A 22,696-nucleotide genomic window follows, 5' to 3' on the forward strand; every position below is an offset into this window, starting at 1 on the left:
AGAAAGTTTCATAGTGTGGTATAGTGAACTTTCCCCCAGTGAAGCAGTGCCCACTGGTATATGGAAGAAACTTCATAACTTAATTGGGAGTTAGTAATGGGGAGCAGGCAGTGATGAACAGCATGGGAAGGCAAGAGGAGGGAGTATAGCTCCTCTGGACTAAACTACCAACTACCCACTCTGGAAGGAGAGATGTGGCTAGAAAATGGCGGGGAAAGCAAGCTGCTAGGATTATGAGCTCTCCTCTCTGCCATGAGGACATAATGAAGCCAGGAACGGAACTGGAGAAGTATTGGTAGTTAACATGCCCAGATGCTTTAGTGCCCAAACTGGTATATTTTTGAGTAAAAAATGGCATAATTAGTAATTGTGGGACAATAGCCATAAATTAGACTGTCCTGGGAACAGCAAAAACAAATAATCACACTACTTAAATGACACCAGCATTTAAAAGGCTGCCTCCTAACTGATCTCTCTTCACTGGGTTCTCTGTTTCCCTCTCTTCCCCCCAGCCTTCTCCAACTTAATGGTTAGTATCACCATCTACCAGGTGACTGTGCCAGAAAATTGTTCCCACATTTCTCTCACCTCAGATGCTACTCCCTTTCTTAATAATCTGCACTTAAAAGAAGAAAATCCATACTCCTTATCATGGCCTACACAGGTTTGCATGACCTTGCCCCTTGCCTATCTCTTGAACATCACCTCATGTTATTTTGTGTTGTTTTTATGTCTTCTGGTCTTTTTTTGTTTCTAGAATCAGCTAAGCACTCTTCTGCCTTGTGACCTTTTACTGCTGTTACCTGTGCCCATTATGTACTTCTCCTAGTTCTTCATATGCCTGGCTTATCATCCTTCATCTTAACCCAAGCATCTTCTTCTACAACAGGTCTTCCTTGACCCCCATCTAAAAAAGGGTATCTTCCCCTACACACACACACACACACACACACACACACACACACACATATCAGAGCAGCCTGTTTTATTTTCTTTATAGTATTTATCATAGTCTGGAATTATCTTGTTTATCAAGTTAGCTCACTTACATAAAAACAGACCCATAGACCAATGGAATAGAATCAAGAGCCCAGAAATAAACCCATGCATATACAGTCAACTAATATTTGATAAAGGAACCAAAAATACTCATGGGAAGTGAGAGTCTCTTCAATAAACGGTGCTTGGAAAACTGAATGACTACACGCAAAAGAATGAAATTGAACCCTTACCTTACACAATTCACAAAAATGAACTCAAAATGGACTAAAGACTTAAATGTAAGATGCAAAACCACAAAACTCCTAAAAGAAAATGTAGGAAAAAAGCTCTTTGACGTTGGTTTTGGCAATGATTTTTTTGGGGATATGACACCAAAAGCACAAGCAGCAAAAGCAAAAATCAATAAATGTGATTACCTCAAACTAAAAAGCTTCTGCACAGCAAAAAAGCAATCAACAAAATGAAAAGGCAACCTATGAAATGGGAGAAAATATTTGCAAGCAATATATCTGATAAGGGGTTAATATCCAATATTTACAAGGAAAATATATAACTCAATAGCAAAAAACCAAATAATCTCATTTAAAAATGGGCAAAGGACCTGGCTAGATATTTTTCCAAAGAAGACATACAAATGGCTAACAGACCAAAGAAAAGATGTTCAGCTTCAGCTATCATCAGTGAAATGCAAATCAAAACCACGATGAGATATCACTTCATACCAGTTAGAATGGCTTTGATCAAAAAGACAAAATATAAGTGAACAAGAGGATGTGGAGAAAAGGGAATCCTGTACACTGTTGGTGGGAATGTAAACTCATAAAGCCTCTGTGGAAAACAATACAAAAAATTATAAATAAAACTACCAGGTGATCTAGCAACCTCAGTTCTGGGATATATCCAAAGGAAATGAAATCACTATTTGGAAGACATATCTGCACCCTTATGTTCATTGCAGCATTATTTACAGTAGACAAGACATGGAAACAATCTAAGTGGTGTCCATCAATGGATGAATGGATAAAGATGTGGTATATATAAGCAATGGAATATTAGTCAGGCATAAGAAAGAAGGAAATTCTGTCATTTGCAACAACATGGATGAACTTAAGTGAATTCTGCTAAGTGAAATAAGTCAGACAGAGAAAGACAAATGCTTTATGATATCACTTATATGTAGAATCTAAAAATGCCAAATTGATGTAAAGGAAAGTAGACTGATGGTTGCCAGTTTCCTGGAGGTGGTGGGGATGGGAGATAGAAGTCAAAGGATACAAACTTCCAGTTATAATATGAATAAGTTCTGGGGACCTAATGTACAGCATGATGACTATAGTTAACAATACTGTATTGTATACTTGAAAGTTACTAAGAGAGTAGATCTTAAATGTTCTCACCACACACACACACACACAAACAAGGTAACTATGTGGGGTAACGGATATTAACAAATCTTAATGTGGTAATCATTTTACAATATAAATGTATATCAAATTACTGCATTGTACACCTTAAGCTTATACAATGTTATATGTCAATTATATCTCAATAAAGCTGGAAAATAACAGTCATAAGGAATTTTTAAAAGTTAGCTCACTTGCATATTGTTTCTCACCCAGTAGTAAGCAGGAAATAGGACTGTTTTGTCCACATTAACTTGCCAGTGATCTAGCCCAGTACCCAGCTTTTGGTAAACATATACTAACTCTTTATTTGACTGAATGTTGAATCATTGAATAATGTCTAAGGCAATTTCCCACCATCAGAACCTACCATCAAGACAAAGAGAAGGAAAGGGAAGATAATGAGTCCTCACCTCTGCACACCAAAAAATAAAACAAGATGAAACAAACGTCCCAGGACAAAATTTTTAGCCTATCCCTTGAGTATCCTTCAGGATTTCCAACTCCCTGCTGAAGAAACCACCTAATAAAGGACTGTGGGGACCTATATGGGGGACATTAGGGGTCACCTTATAACTCCCAGAACTCCTCTCCTGCTGTCTCTAGTGTTTCAGAGATATCAGCTTGATATACTTTGAACATGGCTAAGAACCAAAACTGGGCCTGCTGGTGGATTTCTCATAGCTCCAGGCTAAACATCTTTAGTTATCTGACAATCAATATACACAAATGTTATTATTTGTTTTCTAGGAGTTAGATGAACAAGATCACTCTAAATTCTTGTGTTATTAATACATGGTAATGAAAGTGAAATATTAACGACTTAGTCAAGTGTATTAAGAATTTGAAGTGCTGTGCGAACTAAAAACTTGCATCTTAGAGGAGGAAAAAGCTCAAATGCACCAGATGGCTTGGTGACAGCCATTTTATTTAATGCCATCTCAGCAGATATGTTTGATAGCCTTCAGGAAAGGCCATCAGCTATGCAAGGGAGGGTGCTATACCTGATTGTCTGGGAGGGCCAGGCCAAAGACATCAAAGGGATGGAGCTGAACTGTGCTTCTTTGTGTCTCAAGTGTGCACGGCCCTGAATGAGATATTAGGGCATCTCGGGCTGTCAGTGAACCATGGTGGCAAAGTCTGCTGGTTTGTCCCCCTTCCCACACCTAGCTGTCATATCTATGACTGGCCTTAGAGTAACGATCTTCCTACATCTTAAAATGTGACCGAGTGGAAACAGCCCTAGACTAGGAGTCAGCAGAACTGAGCTTGGGCCAGCGTGACCACAGAGCAGCCGATTGGCCCTGAGCAAGCAGACCATGGATTTGGGGTGAAAATTCCTTGTCTCCAATCTGCAGATGATAAAACCTAGTTATCTTACTCTCTGAGACTGCCAAAAAGATTTAAAGAGATAACACTTTATAATAAATAAACAGACTATGTAAAATGCAGAGTGAAATTGTTTTGAGGCTGAATGTACTTTATCAATTCTGTTACATTTTTGTGTCTGGCTTATTTATTCTTATATAAGAGGCACATCATTCAATAATACTAGTTTCTTTTTTGTAGTAAATATATACTCAAGGATTGTCTTTTTCTTTTTTTTTTAAATCTATATACCAGGCACATAGACGCCTTTTCTGTAATTTCAGTGTACTGTTCTTAATTTATTCTGCATACTAATTTCAACATCCATTAACAGTATTGAGGTAAAAGTCCTGATATGACAGGAGATATCTATACGTAGATCTATCTATAGATATCTAGGTAACTATATAGATATATCAATCTTAGATAGATAACTCCTGTCATTTTACATCCTTAAAAGAAAACTAATTAATTAGTGTGTTCACAATTTCACAGTCTGATATTCTAGCTAAACATCTACTGGCCACAATACCCATCCTCCATCAAGGATCTGGAATGTTGGTTTGCCCTAGAGCAAATAGAAAGAATTGGCCCTGGTCACATGACAGAGAATGGAAGGTAATAATGACTAGAGAAATAATTTCTGCTTTTTCAATAGGGAGAATGTGTCTCTTCCTTGTACTTTGTTTATTATGATCCTACCAACTCTATGGAGAAGATGTCCTTTGAGTCAGGAAGTATCAGCTAGATAGAGACTCCCCAAGAGATAACTGAGAAGCTGACAAAATTTCCTCATTAGCCCATACCCATTTCCTGCTCCCAATAAATCACAAAAAACAGTTTACCACTGGACACTACTAAGGGAGTTCAAATTCTGCAAATTTAATAGCAATTTTCATTTGATAATCTTTAATCTCCTCTTTGCTAAATTCTGCTTCTAACTCTAGATAATGTATATTAGATATTTCTGGATTTTATCACTAATTATTTCCTCTGGCTCTGTCCTAATGTTTTCTCCTTATAACTACCCTGAGTTTGTGTATTAATCTATCCAGTGAATATTTATTGAAAGCCTGCCATATACCTAGCACTGGTCTGGACACTAAAAATGTATACATGAACACAAAATCTCTACTCTCAAGGATCGTATAATTGAGTCAAGGTTATTATCATTCAAACATGTTTAATCTACTCTCAAGGATAGTATAATTGAGTCAGGGTTAATATCATTCAATCATCTTTAATGATCTGATCATCAAAACACATAAATAAAATCATTACCCTAATAATCAGGATAGAATAGGCTATGCTTTAGTAACAAATAAACCCCCAAATTTCAGTGGCTTAACATAATGGAGAATAATGGAGATGTATTTCTTATTCATGCTACAATCTGATACAGGTTGCATGCCTATTCTGTGCTGGTCTCTACAAGTGGAAATTCAGAGCACTAGGCTGCTTCCAACTTAAAACTGTCATCTCAAAGTCTTTCAATTCCAGCCCCAGAGGTTAAATGTATCCCTTACTCTCTCCTGCCTCCAACCAGAATGACATTACTTCTTCTCACATTCTATTAGTGAGAATTTGTCAAACACCCCACACAAATGCATGGGAACTGGGAAATATTGAGGAGCAAATGAAGTTTTGGTAAATACCAATATTCCCTGACAGTCCTCTAACAAATATATGAATAAGCATATTACTTCATTTTTTTTCTTTTTTTAAAGTGATCACCATCACAAGTCTAGTTACCATCCATCATCATACATTTGACATCCTTCACCCATTTCACCCACCCACAGATCCCCCTCTGGTAACCACTAATCTGATCCCTGTATCTATGAGTTTGTTTTTGCTTTATTTTGTATGTTCATTTGTTTTGTGTTTTTAGATTCCACATATGAGTGAAATCATATGGTATTTGTATTTCTCTGTCTGGCTTATTTCACTTAGCATAATCCCCTTGAGGTCCATCCATGTTGTCACAAATGGCAAGATTTCATTTTTTTATGGCTAATATTCCATTGTGTATATATACCACAATTTCTTTATTCATTCATCCATCAATGGACATTTAGGTTGTTTCCATATCTTGGCTACTGTAAATAATGCTGCAATGAACAAAGGGGTGCATATGTCTTTTCGAATTAAGTGTTTTTGTATTCTTTGGATAAATATGCAAAAGTGTAATAGCTGAATCATATGGTAGTTCATTTTTGAGGAAACTCCATACTATTTTTCATAGTAACTGTACCAATTTACAGGCCTACAAACAGTGTATAAGAGTTCCCTTTTCTCCACCTCCTCTCCAACATTCATTATTTCTTGTCTTTTTGACTATAGTCATTTTAACAGGTGTGAGGTGATAACTCATTGTGGTTTTATTTGCATTTTCCTAATAATTAATGATGTTGAACATCTTTTCATGTGCCTGTTGGCCACTTGTATGTTTTCTTGTAAAAATGTCTATTCAGATCCTCTGCCCATTTTTCAATTTGTCCATTTGTTTTTTTGATGTTGAGTTGTGAGTTCTTTGTCTATTTCGGATATAAATCCCTTATAGAATATATCATTTGCAAATATCGTCTGCCATTTAGTAGTCTGCCTTTTTTTGTTGATAGTTTCCTTCTCAGTCTGATGTGGTGCCATTTGTTTATATCCACTTTCATTTTTGTTTCCCTTGACTGAGAAGACATATCCAAAAAAATATTGCCAAGACCAACATCAAAGAGCAAACTGTCTATGTTTTCTTCTATGAGTTTTATAGTTTCAGATCTTACAGTTAAGTCTTTAACCCATTTTGTGTTTATTTTTGTATATGGTGTGAGAAAGTAATCCCTGACAGTCTTCTAAGAGATATATGAGTGAGCATATTACTTCATTTTTTTTCTTTTTTTAAAGTGATCACCACCACAAGTCTAGTTACCATCCATCATCATACATGTAGCTGTCCAGTTTTCTCAACACCACTTATTGAAGAGGTTGTCTTTTCCTCATTGTATATTGTTGCCACATTGTCATAGATTAATTGACCATATATGTGTGGGTTTATTTCTGGGCTTTCTATTTGTTCCATTTATCTATGTGTATAATTCTGTGCCAGTTCCATACTGTTTGATTACTGTAGTTTTGTAGTATAGTCTGAAGTCAGGAGTATGATAACTCCAGCTTTGTTCTTCTTTCTCAAGATTGTTTTGGTCAGTTATTCAGGATCTTTTTTGTGATTTCATACAAATTTTAGAATTATTTCTTTTAGTTCTGTGAAATATACCATTAGAATTTTGATAGGGATTGTATTGACTCTGTAGTTTGGAAATTTTAATAATGTTAATTCTTCCAGTCCATAAACATGGAATATCTTTCCATTCATTTGTGTCTTCTTCAATGTCTTTCATCAGTGTATTATAGTTTTTAGTGTACAGGTGTTTCACCTCCATGGTTAAATTTATTCCTAGGTATTTTATTCTTTGCAATGCAATTGTAAATGGGATTGTCTTCTTATTTTTGCTTTCTGATAGTTCATTATTAGTGTATAGAAATGCCAAAGATTTCTGTGTATTGATTTTGTATCCTGTGACTTTACTGAATTTATTAATTAGTTCTAACAGTTTTTTGGTGGAGTCTTTAGGGTTCTATCTATATAGTATGATGTCATCTGCAAATAGTGACAGTTTTACTACTTCCTTTCCAATTTTGGATTCCTTTTAGTCTTTTTTCTTGCCTAACTGCTGTGGCTAGGACTTCCAATGCTATGTTGAATAAAAGTGGAAAGAGTGGGCATTCTAATCTTGTTCCTGATCTTAGAGGAAAAGCTTTCATCTTTTCACTGTTAAGAGTGATGTTAGCTGTTGGTTTGTCATATATGGCCTTTATTATGTTGAGGTACATTCCTTCTATACCCATTTTGTTGAGAGTTTTTATCATAAATGGATGTTGAATTTTTTAAAATTCTTTTTCTGCATCTATTGAGATGATCATGTGATTTTTCTCCTTCATTTTGTTAATGTTACATACCACATTGATTGATTTGCCAATGTTGAACCATCCTTGAATCACTGGAGTAAACTCCACTTGATCGTGGTGTATGATCCTTTTAGTGTATTGCTGGATTTTGTTTGCTAATATTTTGTTGAGGAATTTTGCATCTATGTTCATCAAAGATATTGTCCTATAATGTATTACTTCATATTTTGAAATGTAGAATATTAATGTCCACATATAAGCTAATTCCCAGCACAAAGTCTAATACATAGCAGACACTCGATAAATTTTTGAGAAATATAGCAAAGAATAAATGATGCTAGTGGAACTAATGATTTACACAAATATAAAAAAATGCATAAATGAAAAGTTACCTTAAAATACAAAAAAACACACTATACCATTTTATATTGCACATAACTGACAAGTAAATTATACGGATCATACATACTTAAGAGATGGAAGCAACCACCTTGTACTGGCATAGGCAATTATGTTGTTTTGTTTCATTTTATTTTATTTTATTTTAAGGTGGTGGGATTTGGTTGAAGAAACAGTTAAGATTTGGACAGTGAAAAAGGTTATGTCTGATAGAGACCTTTGTGATCAAATATATACAAGTAGACAAATGCAAAATGTGTTTGAGAATCACTAGGTCAAACAACCTGGTAGGACAAGAAGATCAGTCTAGGAAAGTTACTGTGAGAGAAGTTTGGAGCAAAAGATTCAGAAATTTAAATTTAAATGACTATCTGCAACCTACACGATAAAAGTTTTTTTGTTTTTTGTTTTTTGTTTTTTTGCAGTACGCGGGCCTCTCCCATTGTGGAGCACAGGCTCTGGACGCACAGGCCCAGCGGCCATGGCTCACGGGCCCAGCCGCTCCACGGCATGTGGGATCCTCCCAGACCGGGGCATGAACCCATGTCCCCTGCGTCGGCAGGCAGACTCTCAACCACTGCGCCACCAGGGAAGCCTTAAGATAAAAGTTTTGAACAAAAAGTAGCAACCTAGAGGTCACAGAGGTAATTTTGGCTCCTGATGCTGTATTCCAGCCTACTCTAGATATAGATCTTGAGTGAAAGTCCTGTCTCAAAATAAATCAGGAGGGAAAATACAAATTATAAATTCCTTCACTAAACCACTGTAAAATAAGTGCCCCAACATTATGGCAATGTCAAACTATATAGACTAAAAGGTATAGACCATGAAATTGGTATAGCAAACTTCGGCCAATTTTGTGAGCCCTAGGCATCTATGAATGACAAATAACTCAAAGATATGAAAGGAACTTAGAGTTGGGTTGGGTGCATTAGCCAAACAGGATATATTGTCTAATCAGTTAGAAAAATAATTTATACATATTTATAACTTATTTATGATTATATTGAAAACATTTCTTTTGGAAAGGGAATGAATATAGATAATTGGGTTCTTGTAGGTGTTTTAGTGGTTCTCTTTAGAAAGCTTGTTAAAAAAAAAAAGCCAAATTTACAAGAAAATTGAACCATAGGAGTGGTTGTTCAATTTACAAACATTTAGCAACTATTTCCTTTAAATGTTTTTTCCTGATATATTTAAATATAGTTCTATGTTTAAATCGTTCACTTAAAGTCACTAAAAGTAGTTTGCAAAGCACTTCCTTGCAAGTTATCCCTGGCAACATTGTTCAGCTTCATCTGTAATTAACCCTAAAGCAGGTCAGTACTTTGTTGGAAGTCAAGGGGTTTAGCTCAGATATTTGCAATCAAGCTATTATACATGATATTGAGTCTCATGAAGCTACTTATCTTACCAAAGGAAAAAGGAAACACTAACTACTCTTTTCAATATGAAGAACAAGGCAAAATGTATTTGAGTAACAAAGGAACGAATGACAGGACTGAATCCATTTAGCCAATAAACTGTCCATAATCTAGACCAGTGATTTTCAAACTGTGGAATGCCACCCAGTTGGTGAGCCATGACATCAGTTTAGTGGGTCACAGGGTTGCATTGTTGAGAAAAGGAAGAGAATAGATTCAAATATAACTCAAGTAGTAAAGACAGATATTTATGAAAAATTTTAGTTACGTGTGTGTGTATATATATTGCAGTACAATTAAAGTTATTTCTTACTGTAGGTCAGGGTCAAGAAGTTTAAAAATAACTGACATGCAGTTATCATAAAGAAAATGTGTGAAGTCATGTCAAAATAAAGTAGCTATTAGCATTCATTGTGATCATAGCATAAAATCACATCCAGAAAAACTCATTTCTTCTTAAGGATACTAGGTAGATATTGAGAGCATCTTACTATTTTCTAACCATTTTCACAGAAACATTTCTCTCTTAATTGTGGTAGGTTCATCCCTTCTTGACAGAGGGGAAACAAAATTGGGATTAATTGGCTCTGTTTTATCTGTTAGCCTTCTTCCATTTGCTCCTAGCAGAAGATCAACGCCTTTTTAGTTTTCTTGTTCTGAACATAACTGAAACCAAACTCTTTGGTCACCAGCATTCCTACCTGACTCCACCCCTCTGCCTTTAGTTTCCTGATCCCATTCTAATTTTTTAAAAATATATTATTTCATTCTAACTGATTTGTGCCAAACTCTATATTGATCCCTAGTCATGTAATTTTTTTTTGGCTAATGATTGTTGGAAGGATGGATTCATTTGAGATCTCCTATGCAGTAACAGTAAATTATTCAGCTGTCTCCCTTTTCCTGTATGTCATTTACAATTTCATACCAGCAGATTGTTTCACTTATTGTTAAGCATCTATTTTAGGGTCCTTCGGGAAGCAGCCTTGAATCCAACTTTCCCAACATTTTATTTTCCCTTGGTTGTATCCTACCCTCGTTGCTAGAACAGATCTCTTACCACAGCAGTACTGCTTTATTCTCCACTGACCTCTGTTCTGATTTATTTTTCAAATGTCCACTGCCTCTTAGTTCTCAGAGATGCTCTTGGCTTTTTGGTAAATCCTTCATTTTCTCCTGCTTCACTTGACCTTTCTCCTTGGCATCCATGCATGATTCTTTATTCTTCAATTCAATTTGAGCACTAAAGCCCTGTAGCTATTCCCTGCATAACGGTCCCTTCGGATTTCAGTATAGACTAAACAGTTTTTCTCTTGACATTATTCTCTCCTGACCTCTTTGCTTCCAAAAATGGTGACCTAGCTTAAGTAGGCCTTTTGTGAAGACGTTTTTCTCTATTTCCTGAAATATTAGATACTTTCCCTGAAGTTATTGCACTTTTTACAAAGTAATAAGCAAGGGAGTCACTGTGTAATAAACATGGGTTCTCCCACTATAATAATAAATTGTAGGACAGTTTATTCTAATTTGATGAATTTTTGAATTATCGTTTTCTCCTTTACATAAGGCAAATAATGTTGATGACTTTGAAGGTCTGTTCTGCCTTCCCTTCCCTCACAAAGCAGAGTATTGCTCCCTTTTCCATTGCTCACTGGGACATGCCACATAGTACTGCAATGGCCATGTCTGCAAAGGTGTCAGAGACATTTCAGCACAGAATCAATCACCATCAGTTTAGTAAAAGCAGCCCAAAGCACATTTTATCAAACTGCTTAACTCTCACTGTTTCCCTCTTTCTGAATGAACTCTGTTTCCCCTTTGCCCGTGTGCCATTCCCTCAAACCCAACATTCCCATGTACCTAAGATCACTCTTAATATGGCAAAAGATAAATCTGATAAGCTAACTTGTATTAATATGTTATTGACTTATATTGTTACCTGTTGTAAGAGAACTTGCTTAAGGAAGGTAATATTTTATTCAAATATATTACTTTCATTGGGAAATTCAGGCTCCCTTAAATGTGTTTCAGAAGAACTGGAAGCCGAGGTGACTGGCAATTGTGCCATGTAGGTGACTGATCTTTGCATCTTCACAGAGATTTAACCCAGAGACCAATTTGGAAAAGGCCTTGTTTCACTTTGTTTCTAAAGAGACATTCATCTTCTAAGGAGTTCACATCTGTCAGGGAAAGGCAGTCCATTTCCCATTGCTCATTATTACCTCTGCAAAAATAAAAGCAGAGTCCAGTTTCAATCACTGTATACCTTGAACTCTATGGAATGTGGACAATAATTAACTACAGAGAATTGCCTAACATAGTTCCCAATTATTAACTCTGCCACATTTTGATGTTCAATAAATTTAGAAAGATATACTAAAGTAGAAAGGGTGTGAATTCCAGGTAGAATATAATAAAGATTTATAAGGTTTTTGCAAAACCCTTGCCCTTTGCAAATATTAAGAGCCGAATTTACCTGCTCTTCAGCCTAAGAGAAAATGGCACCTGAAGAGCCTCAGGAATTAACAGTTTTAAACTCTGGTTGAACCCCGGGTGCTAGCTCTACCACAGCACTATCTTTCTTTAATAGAAAGTTATAAGTTTCCAGAATTCACAGGAGTCTGGCTGGCTTCCATCCAGGACAAGAGTGTAGAGGAGAGGTAATCAATATGCCCTAGCCTATCCTGCAAGGTTTATTTTAAAGATTACCTTGAGTTATGGTAAGGTCTTTGTGAAATACATCATCCTTACAGAGTAAAGCAGATCCATGGGGGTGTCTTAGATGGGTCTTCAGGGAACCACAGCAAACTGTCAAAAAGCCCTCGAAATCTCTGTTTTTATTTTATGAGGAGCAAAGGATCGATAGTGGTGATTGGTAGAGCCCAGTTGATGAAAAGGTCCATAACTTGGGAGGATGCTTCCAGCTGTGATTGGCAGAGGGACCAGGTTGCAGCTTAGAGCCAAGAATTAAAGTTGCATAAGCAGCATGAACTAAGTCCAAATGCTGGGTAATCTAGAAATAGCCTTGTCAGAAAAGCCATGCTAGAGAGAATAACAGAAATCAATTTTGGTTGCAAGCGAAGCCTTGTTTAAAATTTCAGTTTGCTAGATACTAACAACTATGAGACATTCTTCGATTCAAGAAAATTGGAGGTAAATGCTTTGGGATATGACTGTGTGATTGACATAGTTGAGTTCCAGGAGAGAATTGTGTTGTCTTTATAATGAGGTTTGGAAAAGCTTCACATACTGCTATACCATAGTAGTAGTTTTATTATCACTCTAAATATTACTAGTAGGTGAAATAAAAATCTTTATGAAAGTCTTCATAAATTAAAGTGCTTACATTCATAAATAGTTGCTATCAGTTTACTTCAATATTAATTCATTTGCTCAGAATTAGTAGAGTCCTCTTTTTCAATCGATCAGAGTTTGTGATAGATGAGAGTAAATTCTGTGACAACTGAAAGCTTAAGTAACATAGCAATTGTGATAGGACTGCTTTTGGTAGTGATGAGAGAAGCAGATGAAAGCTATTGGCAGTCCATTTGGCCTGTGAACCTGATGAGATAAAATACCCATAGAGGTAGTTTGACTAAAGTCGCTCCTCATAAGCTATGGATTCTGAGGGAAATTTCTTGGCTCTGTTGTTTTTACTCACTACATCTCCTCTCTGCCTTCAGTGCTTATGCTTATCACTCAACTTGTAAACCTTTGCCTTGGTCCTGCCATTCCTTCTAAATATGGGACCAATTCATAACCAATCTGCCTTAATTTCTTCTTCTTCACCTTCAGTGTAACCACTTAACTCCATTGCAATCTGGCCTTTATCCCCATAATTCCACTGCAACTAAATTTCTCCAAGCTTATCAATAGTTTCTTCTACATCATACTCTTTCAAATTCTGTATGACATTTAATGTTTTGATCACCTGCCTCCCTTTAAAAAAATTGGTTCTCATCTAACCTCTATAACTGCTCTTTCTCTGTTCCTCATTTAATAGTTCTAGAGGTCTCCCTTCCCTCCTCATCCCCCAGCTGTCATTCAAGTTTTAGTCTTTGACCCTATGCTAACTGCCCTCTGCTTTCTCTTCTTCACAGAGTTCTTGAGGCTTCAACCATCATTTTTGTCTTCCAAATGTTACATGCCAGGTAACACTTCTCATGTATCTCTGCTAATTAATCTTCAAAAACTATTGTTTTGTTCATGTTGCTCTCCATTTTGAGAGTAACAAAGATGCCTGGATTCTGAGACCCAATCTCCATGCTTGACATCTTCCATGAGACAAATCCAGGCCAATTCTATTTCAATAATAATACTGCCTTAATGAAAATTTCCTACCTCTTTTCTATGTCACACAATCTAGAATGTACTTTCTGTTGCCTTTTATTATCTAGTCTATCTAGATCATCAGTCTCAAAAGATAACATACTGTATGATTCCATCATATGATATTTTCAAAAAGACAAACCTATAGTTATAGTAAACAGATCAGTGGCTGCTAAAGGAAGGGGAGGATGTGACTATAAAGGGATAGCACAGAGGGCTTTTGGTGGTGATGGACCTGTTCTGTTTCCTAATAGTAGTGGTTGTTACATAAATCTATCTGTGTGTTAAAATTCACAGAACTTCATACTGAAAAAAAGTTGATTTTACTGTATGATCATTTGAAAAATAAAACTTAAAAAAGACTTAGGGATATGAGTAACTTTTCATTTCTTTTTCATTTTGAAAACTTCAGAATAGAAAGGCTATGAAAAGAGTAGAGCTGGTCTGTGGATAAAGCTTTCAAAAATCAGATTAATCTTCTGGGTTATGCATGCTTCCATGATGAGAGCATGGACACATGTGGATTAGCCATAAATATGAAAAGGAAGCACAAAATAAATTAAGGTTTTACACTGTCACTCAGCCAATGTAGCAAATAAGCAAAGGCTAGGCGTCTCAAAATATCTTCTCATGGATTGCAGCTATGAGTGAACATGACAGTAAAAAGCTAAGGTCTAAGACATAGGCACAAAGTATTAACTCTGAGGGTGATTAATAGAACTTAGAAGGCATCCAGGTCATAATTCTTTCCCTTAACCCTAGGTCATTAATAACTAGTAAAGAGTCCAATTTCATCTAGATTCCATAGCTTCTCTGTGTTTTCATTTCCTATCTTGATGGAAACAATTATATTTTTACACAACCGAAGAACAAATATGACCTGTTTCACAATTTATGCAGCTGACCTGCATGTATTTTTGACAAAATTATCAAGTTTCTTAGTTATAAATGTTTCTCCTTCTGAAATTTGGGATACAGTGGGGAGCAAGGGGGAATATATCATCTGTGACTCCCTTCTGATGCTACATTCATGGCTAACTTCTTGATTCTGGATGAGCCTTACCAACAATCTTCATTCTTTGGAAAGATTTTCCTAGTCTCTTATAATCTTCATCAATCAAAAGTTACCATCTGAGGGACCATGCTTTCTTTGCAGGTAGCTAAGACTTCCACACACTTCGTTAAGCAGAACTCTTGACTCCAGGCTTGATGGATATATCTTAAAGCTAGAGGTAGTTCCTTTTGCTAAGGTTATCTACAGCAATTTCTTTTATTGCCATTCACAGCTGGAGACTTTCTTATTGAAATGTAATCAGCGCCATAATAGCCTTGGTACTCTCAATGCTCCCAGTGATCTCTTCAGAGGCCTTGAAACACTGCTCCTTTAGGAAGACTGGATCAAGCATAAGAGTTCATATAACATCTGCGATGGCCCCAGGTTCTCTGTGGGACATTTCAGATATTAAGTGATGGATACTTGCCCCTCCTGAAGCATCTCATCCAAGCATGCTCTTCAAGGTTCAAATGCTTCCTTTCCAGGAGCGAAAAGAGGACTTGAGCATAAACTCCTTTATAGACACTGGGTTCAACAGGGGAGAGCTCTAACACTTATAGAATGCCTCATCCCAGGGCTTTGGGCTGGATCACCATGATGTCAAAGAGCACCAAAGAGGCCCACTATATCATTACTACCTGTCCCCTCTACTTCAAGCACTATTGCCACATTCATATGGGTACTATCTCAAAACCATTTTCTTAAAGAACTCTGTGTCATGTGAGGAAGGTTTACTTAGCTACCTTCAGGCACACCCTTTAGGGAGTTTAGCAGGCTCTGTTACCACTGGCAGGCTATATGACCCTTTTAAAGAATTGTTTTTGTAAACATAGAGCAAAAAAACACTAAGCCAGAGAGCACAGGCTCTTGCACAACTTTGGGATTATTCTTAGAGCCCCACCACCCATAGGAAAATGGACCCCTAAGTGGTCAGATAGCACCTCCCCAGCCCAGCTGTTAGAGAATAAGCACAAGTCATGGAAGAGAAAGGGTATTGAATAGACAAAATTAGGGTAAATGTAATGCTAAATATCACCAAAACAAGCTCTAACCAACAAAGGATGGTTCCTCACCCTTCCTCACACTTCATAGGGAAAATTCTGAATCATATTTCACATCATCTCTGAGTTCCCCAGCAAGGCTAAGCCCAGTTGCCCACAGTGAAAACTCACTTATTAATATACAGGCCTCCCCACCTCCCACTCCCACCCTCCTACCCCGACTTTCTAAAAATTCTCTTTACACCGTTTCACTTTTACAAAAGACCTACATTAGTACATTTCTTGCTAACTGAAAGAAATACGAAAAGATTTTAACTTTTGCAAAAAAAGCAAAAAGTAAAAATAGCATCCAGCCTTTTTTTGCAGTGAGCCCTGATAGAGGCATCAAGCTCCTTGAGCAGCAGCGAAAGTGGCACCCCCAAGCTCCTTCCCAGGAACTACACTCAGCATCTCAGCATCAGGCCACCATAGCTTTGAACTAGTTCTGCGAGCAACTGTGCTTTATCTGGATTTATTTTATACATCCATTAGCAAGATGTGTCCTAGGGTACTTGCATCTTCTTTGCCTTATGCCATTTCAGCTTAGAAATGTTTCACAGGAATGCTCTACTTTCAAACATCAGGGGAAAACTGTACTCTTTATTGACTTCCCTTTCTTCCATCTCTCACTTCCTCACTCACAGTGCTTCCTAAGGTAACTTTCCAAAAAAAACTCCTTATACCCAATCATTGTCATAACATTTGCTTTGGGGTTGGGGGGAGGAGACCGAATTTAAGACCCTGTCTTTTACTCATACACAAAATTTCTGTGATTTCAACTGCCAGGCTTTCTGCCGATTGGATTCGATTTATTTTTACTCAGAGAATATTCATTGAATACCAGCAATTTTATATTACCATGGAATTCTTAGGTTAGAAAGAGAAATAAGAGCTGCAAGTAAAAAGTTGTACTAGAGTATATAAAATTGGAGTAATAAAAAAGTTACAAATATGAGAGGCAAAACAGGGAGCTCAGAGGACCAGGACAGAAGAACTGAAGAAGGTGACATTGGAGCTGGACCTTGAAGTGCAACAGGATTTGGGCATCTGAAAGCCCTGAAGAAGTGCCTGATGGGCAGAGGGAATGATGAGTGAAGACACTGAGTCAGGAACGTACAGGGTGTATATGAGAAGCAAGAGGTAGTTCCATCTGTTTCAAGTACAATATGTAATAAGGGCAAGCAGAGAAAGATAAAGATGGAAAAAAAGGATATTGTCAGATGGGACTTCCCTGGTGGTCCAGTGGTAAAGAATCTGCCTTCCAATGCCGGGGACATGGGTTCGATCCCTGGTCAGGGAACTAAGATCCCACATGCCATGGGGCAACTAAGCCCACGTGTCACAACTACTGCGCTCATGCGCCTCAACAAGAGAGACTGTATGCTGCAAACTACAGAGCCCACGCTCCCTGGAGCCTGCACACCACAACTAGATAGAGAAAACACGCAGGCCACAGCTAGAGAGAAGTCTGTGCGCCACAATGAAGATCCCACATGCCGCAACTAAGACACGAGGCAGCCAAAAAATAAATAAATAAGTAAATAAATAAATACATCTTAAAAAGGATATTGTCAGATAATTGATTCTCAATCTAAGTAGTTTATAAAGAAAGCAATGGTAAGCCATTGAAAATATTTGAAAAAAAATAGTGATATCTTATCTTTCATGTCTCAGTTTGCTATCAGTTCAGGTACACTACTTTTACCCCCTTATACTACTGTCCCTATCCCTCTCTATCTAGGTTCTTTGCTTTTTTCCTTTATAACATTATTATAATACTATGTTGGTTTTATTAATTTCTGTACTTATTTTTTTCTCCCTCAGTAAAAAGTAAGCTGTCAGATAACCCATTTAATATTATGTATCCAGTGTTTTTTATGGCATCCTGCAAATAGTAGGTACTCAATTTGAGTTTTGTTGAATAAATGAATGAATGACGTGTTTTTTGATGGCTCTGATACTTTATCTGATATTTCTCTGACAAAAGACTCTTCACTTTCTCCTCTCCTCATAGAATCAGTGTATTCAAACACAAATCAAACTCACAACACCTAATGTATCCCATGGTTTCCAGACTCACACAAACAAGTTTAACTTGAACTATGGTTACATATGATTTGAGAGTGTACCAAAGACCCATCTAGCAGGCTCTAAAACTTTATTTAATCAAATCTGAACAGAGAACTTGACTGTTTACTCTCCTGTTACATCTGAAGCCCCAGACTTGAGGGTATGGCTGGTTGCAATGCCGAGCTGGTCCTTCCACCAGGTAAGGTATTCCTACTACATCACAGGTTAACCCAGGTGAGTACAAGAAAGCAGAGTGGCATGCTTTTGTTGTGACTGGCACAAGCTTTTGATTGTTCCACCCAGGACTCCATCTTTATAAGTCTACACACCCCTTGGCGAGAACACAAATTCCTATGTTTTAATGTTGACTTTTGATGTTAGGCGCTAACAAGAAGGCCATTAGACTGAGGTGGCCTGCTTAAGCAAACCAAAATCTAAGCCTGTAAATGTCTCAAGGTAATGAAAGCAAAACCCAAGGACAACAAATCACAAACAGACAACTATAGCCAATTAAATAATTTCTTCTCTGCTTCCATACCTTCTCTGTATAAATCCCCAGCTCCTGTCAATGAAGTGTCCTAATTGATTCTGTTTTGGCACTGCCTGGTTTAAATTGATTTTTGCTTAAACTCTTAAAAATCTTTATATGTCTCAGTTTATCTTTTAACAAAACTGAGTGTGTTATGGGAACCCAAGTCTCCCATCTCTAAAATTAAGAAAGGATGTACACCAACCCAGGGAAACAACTCCCCAGGATTTACCACAAAAGGAAGAAACTCTTGAGCAGACAGATGATATCTGTGACCACCTGACCTGAGCATAGGTCATTCCTCTATTGGTGCAGGAATGGCCTCAACACATTATTGCAATACTCTTGGGTAAAAGAATGCATAGAAGCTGATAGCCCCACTGATTATTGGCTATAGACACATCAAAAAATAATCGGAGCAGATAAAGTAAGAGAATTCCTCTCCCTACCCAGAACACAGAGAGACACGTGCAGGAACTCAAAGAAAATCAGCATAGTTAGCCACTACGGTGATTAGCAATAGCAGTGATCATAATAGGAGGGAAAATTTAAACAACAACAGGAAAATTACTAGATAAAAGAGAAGACAGGTGGAGATAATCTTAATTTCGGTCTGAAAATGCTGGATTTTGAATCTTTCTGAAAGATATTCCAACTTCCATCATCTGTGGCCTAATTTTTCAACTAGTTCAATCAGTGCCTCTTATTTTCAATTTCCTAGCCCAAACTCCCAAATGCTTGCCTGTTTATCCATCCTTCTCTTCTCCCTTTCCAGATCCTCTTTCCTTTCATTTCTTTGTTCCTCCGTGTCACCCATACTTGTTAAAATTATTTGCATATAACATTCATAATAACTTCATACCCTAGCAAAGTGACTTGCATGGGGGAGGTTTTCAATAAATATTCATTTAAGATGACTTTTTTCCACTCTTCTTTTGTCATAGCTCCCCATCCCACCGAGCCATGAGACATTGGTCTTATTGTAGGTCACAAAATAATGAAGTACAAGGATTTCACTTTAGGAAGAAACAGGAATCAGGACTTTTGTCACTGACTTTCATGAACTGGGCTTCCAACTTTTAAATGTGGTGCATAATTGACACTTTGATACTTTTAGGCTATGGTGTATTCTCACACTCTCATGGGGAAAAAATACTTGCTGACACAATCAGGAAACAGATGGTGACAAAGATCTTATACTTTGGTGCCAATCAATATGTTTTACTTGCCACTACTAAAATCTCATTTGAGGGACCCAGGAATTTAAAGGAATTTTTCTGGCTTTTTTCTCTATCCTTTAAAGACTATTTTTAAGAATCTTCAGGGCTTAAAAGTTTTACTTCATTTTTCCTCTTCAGTTTATTAAGTCAATTCTAGAAGGGTTTTGGCTTGTAGCTAAGAGAAAATAGTGAATTCAAGTATTTTGTTCTTTACCATCAGTGACAGAATAGTGTCTTAACTCTTGCCCCCTTCCTTCCAGACACCACCCTTGAGTACAACTACCCTAACCTTGAAAAATTAATCTTCTGGAGAATGATGAGTTCTGTAATTGTGCATTGACATAACAACAGAAATGTTTCTCCCCATCCCTTCATTCCTGCTTCATTTACAAAATAGCAACTGTCTGTCAAACAAGAAAATAAAAGGAGGGACTTCCCTGGTGGCGCAGTGGTTAAGAATCCACCTGCCAATGCAGGGCACACGGGTTTGATCCCTGGTCCGGGAAGAACCCACCTGCTGCGGAGCAACAAAGACTGTGTGCCACAACTACTGAGCCTGCGCTCTAGAGCCCATGAGCCACAACTACTGAGCCTGCGTGCCACAACTTCTGAAGCCGCACGCCTAGAACCCATGCTCCACAACAAGAGAAGCCACAGCAATGAGAAGCCCGCACACCGCAACAAGTAGCCCCCACTCACTGCAACTAGAGAAAGCCCGTGTGCAGCAACGAAGACCCAATGCAGCCAAAAATAAATAAATACACAGACCCTTAAAAAAAAAAGGAATGTTTCTGGAAGGAGTAAATGATAACATTATTATCCAGAATACAAAATATTAATGAGTTGAAACCCTATGTCTGAGGAGAAAGAATCAGATAATCACATCCAACTAGGAACTTCTCCCCCAGATCAGAAACTTCTGAAGGGCAAGGACAATATTTTATTCTACCTCAGAGCCCACATAGCCATTTTTAACAAATATTTGCTGAGTTGAATCTACAGCAGTCCATGAACTGGCCAGAGAGATGTCCACCAAAAGAAGCCCCCTTTGTTTATGTATCTCTAGTATATTGGATTTGCATTGTGACTTTTAGGGTTTGGGATGCCTAAGAAATGTGTAGGTGAGTGAACCTTTATGCATCACCTGCCTAGGCAACTATGGGAGCCTGATTTAATCAGGTGTATTCTATTTCATTGTGCTTTTTCTCCCCACTGCTTAAATTGGTCACTAACATCTCTCAGATAATTTGAAAATATTTGTTGAGTATGACTTCCATAGAGGATACAGAGGAAGAAAACTACAACGTGTTGAACATATACAATACTTTATGCCAAGCACACATAGGATATATAATTTAACCCTTAAAACAATTGTGTGAGGGTGCTGTTATTGATATCCCTATTTTATAATGAGGAGACACAGGTTTAAAGATATTAATTAAGTAGCCTAACATCACACAGATCATAGCATAGCTGGGGTAGAAACCTAAGTCTGTCTAGTTGCAATGTCTATTGCACAGGAATGAATATTAATTTTATTTCCATTTTCTTGAATCTACACAAATTCTGTGCTACTACTTCTAGGATCATAAATAGGTCATTACTTCTAATTTCTCAGTTAATTGTTCAGTAAGTTACTCAGCAAGATTTTGGCTCTGACATCCTAACAGAGTTCTGATATGGGTTTGGTTTTCACCCTCATAGCAGTCCTTCATAGAAATCCACAAAAGGTCTAAACTGTGCTGATCTTACTCTTCTTCATCTGCCAGGCTTCCTGAGAAACTCTACAAACTCCACATTGGTCACAATCTGAGCAAACATGTTTTTGTAGAAACAAACTGCTCAAAACTCTCTAATAAATCTCCATCTTGCTCAAAGTACAAAATTTTTGGCTTTCCAATAACCTAGAGGGCATTACATTACCTGGGCCACCTCCCTTACCTCTCTGGTAGTCCCTTCTACTGTTTTCTCCCTGGCTCATGTTCTCTGGCCACACTGCCCTTCAATGCCTTCCAGTCTTGCACCCATATCAGAGCCTTTGCATTGGCTGTTTCCTCTGCCTAGTGTCTTCTTCCCCAGATTTTCAGACAGTTTACTCCCTTACCTTCTTCAAGTTTTTGTTCAAAAGTCACCTTCTCAATGATATCTACCCTGATCCCCCTATTAAAAATTATAACCAAACAGTCAAGAATTCTCAGTCTTCTTTACACTACTCGGCATTTTTAGGTAACATTTATCACTTTCTAACAAACTATATTTCAACTGTTTTTTAGGCTCATTATTTATTGTCTGTATCCCTTCACTAGAATATAAGCTCCACAAGGACAGGGATTATTTTAAATTTCATGCATGGATGTATCTCAAGCACCTAGAAACAGTATATATAAGAGATGCTCAATAAATGAATAAATATGCATGTAAACACACATACATTTGTGAACTCTTAAACACCTGAATCTCTCAGGAGTATCACATACTATTAAGAATTATAATAATTACCTGATTTATGAGTTTAGATTCAACCCACCCTACTTTATAGTTCTTTTTAATCAATAAATTCAACAAGAGTATGTTAGCAGTGAAAAAATAGATCCAGCTGCATACATTCCTTTAAAAGGCACTCAGTAACATTGAACATTTTCTTTTCAGTAGTAAAATGACTTATTTGAATCAGAGACCTTAAAGTCCATTTATGGGGAGGAAAATATTCTCACATAAACTGAAAAGTATATGCAGGTCAACATATAAAGACTGGTCAGACTCTAGTTTGCATTTTCATCTGTCTCTCTCCGGCTGTCTGCGCATCGTTCAGCTTCCCGCTGCCTCTTTAAATCTATGCTCTTTTCTAAGGTGTAGTCCTCTATCTCTCCCAGCTCAAGAGGAAAACAGTCTTCC

The sequence above is a fragment of the Mesoplodon bidens genome (assembly GCF_964165515.1).
Source record: "Mesoplodon bidens genome assembly, chromosome: 3".
NCBI classification, from domain to species: Eukaryota; Metazoa; Chordata; class Mammalia; order Artiodactyla; family Ziphiidae; genus Mesoplodon; species Mesoplodon bidens.